Here is an 8,220-nt window from a genome sequence, read left to right on the forward strand (position 1 = left end):
AACATCTAAGGGCTGTAGACCCTAAATCAGGAACTTTAAGAAGGTGAATCAGGATGGGTGGTGCCTGTGTGTGTGTGTGTGTTAGGGTGCTCTTTTTTCCTTGGAGGATTTGATGACACAGGGAGGAGACTGGATGACACTTGGCTTAGGTGAAGCTGGGCACTGGGGTAGTTGTAGACCTACAGCAGAAAAAAGAAATATTCCATTGGCTCTAGTGAGTTACTGAAACCTGTCCCTCGTGGCAGTGCTCCAAGGCCTGCACCCATCTCTTCCACCCCTCCAGCAGCACACTAGGCTTCTTTTCATACTTCAGAGACAGTCTCTGGGAACACCAGCTCTTCCTGGTACCCCTGCAAACTAGCCTCTCTGTGCCCTCCCCCCTCCCCAAACTGCCCTTCCTCTCAGGGGCCAGAAATTCAGAACTGGGAAAAACAGACTACCAGACAGAAACCACAGGCCCATCACTATGTGGCCTTTGACAGGCTGAGTGACCAGAAAATCCTTGCTTTGCTTCCCATCTCAGGGTCTCCAGCTAACTAAAGGGGCCCCTGTCTGTTTGCCTGAGAGGGTTGGGGGTTGGGGTGAGGTGGATGCAAGGCAGGGCCAGGGACCCCAATGAACCAGTCAGAGAATAACTAGGGACCTGCCTGCCAGCCTTGGATTCCATGTCCTGGCTCCCAGTTGAAGTTTAGAAGGAAAATTTTAAGCCTTTAAAAACTTTCTGAGCCCCACCCTGTATCATATCAAGATATAAAAATGCCTCCAAAATCCTATATTAAATTTAATTTTTCAGTAACTCTTTAAGTTGAGTTGACTTACACTTGACTAAGGATGCTGTAATACAGACATTTAGTTGTTTATTAATTTCAATTCTGCTGGCGTTTTGTTGTGTTTTTGAGAGCTAGTAATTTTTGTTCAAGTTTCAAACATTTCCTTAGGGCCCCCTCATAAAGCTCGAGGCTTTGTGCTTCTGTTTTGTGGGGTTGTGCCTGCGGGGAGATGCAAGCGGGGGGGGATGGCCTGTCCCCCTCCGCCAGCCTCCGCAGGCCCTTCGGGAGGCGCCAGATTGTGTGGGCGGCGTCGCTTGGGGATGGTGGGACGTGGCTCCCACCCGGCTGAGGGCAGGAGAGTCTTACTGGCTCGCCGGGAAGCTCGGCCCGAGTGGCCCCCTCTCCTCCCCCAGTACGGGGAGGAGGCCGCCGAGAGCTCTCCAATTGGAGAGCCTTTCATCTCTTTGTTTTTACAGTGATTAACCCGTCCGAGCGCGCTCCAAGCGTGGCTGCAGGCAGCGCAGGGGGAAGGGAGCGGAGGGCAGGGCCAGAAAGGGAGGGAGGGGCTCTGGGCTTTGTCGCTTTCAGGGTACTCTGCTGCCATAGCAATGGGGCTTTCTAAGACCTGACTTTCATTCGATTCCATTAAAAAGCCTGTCTGCTCAGTCTCGCGATTGGAGAGGGCGTTCCAGCTTCCCCAGTCTTGCCCTGAGCCATTCGCCCTTGGGGAGGGGAGGGCGCAGACTGGGCTGGATCTCGGGACCCGAGGCGGTGGGGAGGAACAGAGGACTTGATTTTGGGCTTAACAGCACCCTTCCCGGGGTCGTCAAAGGTGGGAGGCTAGCCTCGCCCGCCTGCACCCCCTAGGAGCCCCTTCCTCGCCAGGGCCATTAGGGCTGGAGAGAGGCAAGCAGTTCAGTTCTTGTCCGGCCGGAGGGAGGCCAGGGCACCTGCCGGTCGCTCCACCTCTGCATGCATTTCACACTTTATATCCTGTTAGGCGTCCGTACCCCAGTGCCTATGCGGACTTTTCCCCCTCTAGTTTTTATGTCATGTGGATTTAATCTAGTTAGACGATTTTCTGCTTAAAATTGCATTGTTAACAGCAATTGTTTAAAAGTGGACCGAGAGGCTGGGCGCCTCATCTTTGAACCGGATAGGTTTTTGCATGCCTGTGCTTGGCGCACGAATTGGCCAGCATCGAAGCGGGGAGGGGAGAGAGCGACCAGAACAATCCTCGGGCTTTCTTGCCACCGAGGCTTCAGGGCCTTTTCCCCAAGAGCAAACAGATGCAAATGTCTCTGCACACATTGCACAAAGCTATAAAGAGAGAGGCGGCCGCTCCAGGCCTCAATAGCCCTTTAAACCCAGTCCAATTGCCCCTAAGTAGAGGTAAAGGGTCCGCACGCATTTTTTCACTTTGGCTGGAAGGGGGGGGGGGTCTGAAGAGGCGAGGGCCTGCGGGAGCGGGGACGAAGGGCTCTCCAGGTGCCATGGTTTGTGCCATTTCCCCAGCTGCCGCGTACAGAAGACGGACTAAAGGGTGCAGTGACTCTGGGGACGCAGCGCCTGGGGCCGGACGGGTACCGCGATGCCACCGACGCTGATGCCCCGGGAATGCGCGCCCGGAGAGGCCGCGGGTCCTTTCAGGCCCACAAAGGCCGCGCTAAATCGCGGCGCGCACAATAGCATGAAAGGGCGCGCTCAGACCGTTCAGGAACAAAGTGGGATCACACTGCTCCGAGGGGACTAATAAGCTTTTAACTAGTAGGCACGACCGCGTCGCCGCGCCCTTTGTGCGTGCAGCACCGCGGCGAGACCGGGTGTGGACCTTCCCGGCCCCTGGGAGTAAGGAGTCTCTTCCACGTCCCTCAGAGATCCAGGGGCAGCCAGTGGGCATAGGACCAGGCATTTGCCTCTCACTTCTGGAGCAGAGGTTCGGGAGGCCTGCGGGAGTGCAGTTCTTAGCTTACCCCAAACCCAGGCGGAACTGCGCGCCCCCGTGAGCCTCTAGAGGCTTGGGCACCTCTCCTCCCTTCGGAAGACCTTGTGGAGACTTTTGAGATCCTAAACCAGAGGCGGAAGTAGCTCCAGCAAAAGACTCCAGCGTGGGTGCGGACTCAGCTGCTGGTCCCCAGCATGTGGCCAAGCGGCCACCGCCTCCAGTCCAAGGCCTTCCCTCTCTACACCGCTGGCGAAATGTGCCCGGGATGCGCTGGGCGGCTGAGCCCCAGCAGGCACACGCCAGGAGTGGCCCCTGTCTCCTTCACCCTGTTCCTGTGTGACCTAATATCCCATCCAGATCTTTTGAGGCCAGGGGGTGGGGGTGGGTTTGGGGGAATTGTGGTTCAACCCTCATCGAACTTCCGGCCTGGTGGTCTCAAGTACAAAAATCAAAAAGTCTACGTTAGGTGTGGCTTCAGAGAGCCGCCAACCCCTCATACCCAGCGGAAGTCGGTTTAATCCAATTGCTTCGGGTAGGAAGTGATGATCGCCCCCGCCCCCCCCCTCGCCCTGGCCCCGAAAGGAAAGGAACCTTTGAGCTTCAAGTGGTGAGCCCTGAGGTGTCTAAGTGTGCTGTTGTCTCTCATCCAGCTCAGTCCCTAACCTTTACCTTGAGGGCAAGGTCGTGGACAATAAGGATGTTCACCGGGTTGCGTGGAATAAATGAATTAGTTGCGTGGAGGTGTTCTGGACCGGGAAGTCTCCCAATCGCCCAGTGGCCGGAGACTTTGGAGCCTTGAGTGCCAGGGAAGAAACCTTCCCTTGATGCACCTCACCCCCCATCCCGAACCCTCTCACACACACTACCTCCCAGGCCCCTTTCCTCCTGCCACGGCGTCACTTTCACTTGTTACCATTTGTTAGGTCGGCCCCGCGGTTATTATTTTCTGGAAATAGTAGATCCAGCTCCAGACGTGACCCAATCACTCCTCTCTTAAAGCTGGAGTTTTTATGTGGCCCCAAACACTTTCCACCTCAAACGCCTTGGGCCTTTAATGCCCCCCAAAGCGTGGGGGCACTTCTGCTTACCTAGTTCATAGGCTGGCTACTGTTGGTCATGATCATTTATTTACTGAAGCTTTCTTTGTGCAAATGTCAGCAGTGCTAACCCACTGAGGTGGTACGGGTATTTCTCCCCACCGTACCGAGGAGAACACCCAGGCTCAGAGCTTGCTGACCCTTGTCAAACAGTGGCAGAGTCAGGATCTGAACCTTGGCAGTTGGTTCCAAAGCGCAGGTTCTGTTCCGAGTTGCTTACAAATCGAGCTTCTTTCTTCTCTAACTCCACCCCCGCCTGCGGTACTGGAGACCATTTGTCCAGGCGCGGGGGACGCAGCCTGCCTCCCAAGAGGCGCGTCCGGGTCGCCCTGGGCAGGTGCAGGGCCAAGGCGGGCGCGTAGGGCGGGGCGGGGGCGTTATCTCCTGACCGGTGGAGGCCTGCACATCTGTTTATCTCTGAAGCCGCGCTGGATTGGATTTCTCGATGTTTATCTCCCTCGGAGGAGCGGTGCGCTGGGGCCGCGGAGCGCGCAGCTGCGAACCCCGCGGTGATTGACAGGTCGGGAGCCGGGCCTCCCGCCCCTTCGGGGTGTGGGCGCGGGCGGCTCCGCTGCGGGTCGCTCACCCTGATCCGGGAAAGCGGTGCAGGTGAGCGTGCCAACAGCCAGGTGCCTCGGGTTCCCTGGTCTGTCAGTGCGCGGCTAGGCCTCTCTCGTCAGGGACCACTTAGCTGAGCCAGAGAGACAATGTTGATTAAACGATGCAGACGGGGACCGCGGATGGATGGGGTTGAGGGGGCTGTGGGCAGTAAATAGATGTATGAAATCCCAATGAGTCCATTCCCTAACTTGTCAGGTAAGCAGCGTCAGGAAACTGGGAAAGGGCTCTCAGAAGTACCCTCAGCTCCCAAGATTGCCTCAAGTGAAGGGATAGCTCCCTTTGGGGAGAGGGGACTATGAGGCCACAAATGCTTCCAAGTGGGGGCACTTCAGGAGGCTGCAAAGGTCAGGGAAACTAAGATTTGACCGTTTAGCTACCTTTCCTGGCCATACCTCCCCCCTTTTAGGTGGGGTGATCTTTCAGGTGACCATTCAGGTCACCTACCCCGGGCTTTTGTCACTGCAGCTTATACTTATACAGGCACTCTGGCTGTGGTTATGTGACTGATGAGGGCAGGGCCTGGGTCAGTGCTGAGGCACTCCTGGCATATACTGGTGTCAGTGTGTCTTGATGGCTTAAATTCTCCTGTCCCAGTGGCTTCCTAATAGATGTGATTGGTCCCTCTAAAGCTTTCATTCCAATTCCCTGACTTCACCCACTGCTGAGCTCCCCATTTTTCTCTCCAGCCTCCTTTAGGGAGGGATTACTGGGTACCCTCTGTGCTCCTGAAGTTGGGGACAGATTGGCAATTCTGTCAAGCCCATCCCCATCCCTTACAACAGTCACCTGGGGTCTTGAGTGACAGGATGATAGGACACTTGGGCTCTACCTAGGCCACATGCTAAGGACTCAGAGTCTACAGAGAGCACATCATTTGGTCTTACTAGCTTTGTGTATCTTCAGTGATACAGGCCCTGTATCCTCAGTGATGACATACAGGTGCCTGGATTTCTCATTTTACCCAGGCTACATTGAGCTGGCTAGGGGCAATAACTCCAAGATAAACTGAAGTGTTGTTGTAAGGGGCAAACGGATATTGGGTGGTTCCACATGGGACAATATCCTCTGCCCCTAGCAGCACGGGCACTGACTTTCTGGGCTGGAGGGCCCACAGATTGTTCTCGAGTGCCCAGAAGTCGAGATACGACTGCAGTTTGCAACCTCCGTTGCCCCCCTGTTTTGGAATGGCTGGAATGGCACCTGGGGAGCCAGTGGTCCTCAAATGCTGTCATTTTGGTTCCCTTGCTCTTTGAGCTGATCCTAAGGAGGAAGAGCATGGCTCTTCTGAACATTTGCTGGATGACACCACACCTTCCAGGCAGGGCTACCAGGAACACAAAACCAGGGCTCATATACTGAGGGATGAGATGGCCCAAGACTACAAGTGCGTTTCTACTGAGTGTTTACTTCTCTTTTCCACAACCCACATGTGACTTAGACTTGGTTCTCCGTAGCCAGGAGTCAGTCCTGCTGGGAGATCTGAAGAACAGGGAAAGCCTTGCCCGCCCTCTCTTTCTTGTCATTAAGTCAGGTTCGGGCTCTTATAAAACAAAGCCCGTTTTGAGACATGACTAGTTGTGATTGATTCAGGCTTCCAGATGAGGATTGTGTTTTCCTTTTGTGAGTTAGAGTGGCCTCTGTGAACAGCCCTCGTGAAAAGCTGGCATCCACCATGACAGAGGCCAAGACGGGCAGAGGGAGGGCCTTGTTCTCCCAATTACCTGGGACAGGTGGAACTTAATCCATTTTTTATGAAACAAATTTTTATGTCCCTGAAGAGATCCTAATGGCCTCTTACCATGAGGAGGCTTAAAAGGTTTTCCCTCGAAGGCCAGGTCACGAACATCTTGAGGTGAAGAGTCAGGAATGGGAGGAATTTAACCATCCCGAGCTGCTGACCAGCTGCCAAGGGAGGGCCCCAGAGCCTTGTTTGGAAAACAGACTCTATGGGTGGCTTAGCTGAAGAGAGGAGAGTGGCTGAGGGGCTGAAAAGAGGGGATAGGGGGAAGGACTGAGAAGTAGGTGCAGAGATCTCTGTGCCCTCTGGGGCCTTGAGAATATTTGCTTTTAGAGAAAGATGCATGGAAATTGTCCTGAGCACCATGCCTAGACCTGTGGAGAGCTAAAGGCAGGACTTAAGTTCCCATGTGCAGAGGCTCCTCGCAGTTTCCTGGAGAATGTGGGCAGAGCGTCCCTCATTCTGGTTCCTGGTTCAGCTCTCCCCACACCTCTGAATTGCCTCCATCATTCAGGCCACAGCATTGGTCTGACTGCTGCTACTCCTTGTAGCATTGGAACAGATCCTTCGTCTGATCAAGTCCTTCCACTCAAAACAAAGAAACAAGGGTCTTCTCTTTTCTAACCATTTACCCTGTAGTCCCGATAAATCATTCAAACTGTCTTGGTGTGGGGCTGCACAGGCACAAGCCCCTCCCCCATCCCACTGTACATGACATGGCCGGTGGTTCAGGCCTCCCACCTCCCCATTCCAGGATACAGGGCTGGAGCAGTCCCTCTGTCCCGCACAAAGACCCTGGAGGCCTGCCTCAGACCTGGAGATGGAGGCTGCGGAAGCAGCAGGTGGTTTTCATTTGTTCACCTGAAATACTGAGGAGGTCTCCCTGCAGAGGGCCTGGGCAGGCTGGTGGCTGGGAGAGCTTGGGAGGTGTTCCCAACAGTGAAGCCTTATATATATATATATATATATTTCTTATGTGGTCAAGGGGTCGTTGACGATTGAGGTGAAAGTTCTCTAAGCATCTTAGAGTACCTGATATGCCCTGGGCCTGGCTTTTCTTTCAGGGTCCTCAGAACTTAGGCTAAGTATGACACACAGCAGGGGTTGAGAAATAACCAGCAGAATCATGGAGCAGCTATGGGAGTGAGGAGTCAGAGAGAGAGAGACCTCTTCACAGAGTTTTCTGACATCGTGTCTCGGGTTGGTTGTAGTTTTGTGTCTGTAGAAGACATTTCCTGGAAAACTGTGCACAAATCAGATTGTTGTAAATTGCAGCTTTGGAGTCATCCTGGGTCCCTAGAAACTGGGTAAGGCATGTGAAGGTCCTTATCTGAATGGCCTCTGGGAGGTAATTAAGCCATAAGGGTGGAGCCCTCCTGAATGGGATTAGTGCCCTTATAAAAAGAGACCCCAGAGAGCTCCCTCAACCCCTCTGCCATGTGAGGACACAGGGAGAAGTTGCAACTCAGGACAAGGGCCCTGTCTAGAGCCAGGCTGTGCTGGTATCCCAGTCTCAGACTTCCAGCCTCCAGACCTGTTGCTTAAAAGCCACCCAGTCAATGGTGGTTGGAGGAAGTCATCAAGAGGACATGACTGCCAGCTACTCTTGAGCTGGCCCCAGGCAATCAGAGGCTCCTTATCTCCTACCCTATCCTCGGAATGTATATTCCATCCACCCACTGTTCCTGTACTATGAGCCACTTCAAGGACACACATTTGAGAGGGTAATGTAGTGTTGAGACCAGCTTGGACTGGACCCCACTAGGGAGGTATATATATATATATTCTAAAGATTCCGGCAAGAGCATACCAAGATTTACTGTTCTCGCCACCACCAAGACAAGTCTCCCATGTGCATTTCCTTGCTTATTCAAATCACCATCTACCAGTCTCAAGCCGCCCACCCCTTTCTTCAGGCTCTCCTTGCTGTCCTTACAGGGGCCAGTTTCAGCTTTCACCCCAGTGGAGTCCAAAGATTTTCTACCAATAGTGGGGTTTTTGTTATCAGCCGGCACTGCCTATGACAAAGATGTGGGCAGGATGTCATTT

Source organism: Lutra lutra, chromosome 5, assembly GCF_902655055.1.
Source record: "Lutra lutra chromosome 5, mLutLut1.2, whole genome shotgun sequence".
NCBI classification, from domain to species: domain Eukaryota; kingdom Metazoa; phylum Chordata; class Mammalia; order Carnivora; family Mustelidae; genus Lutra; species Lutra lutra.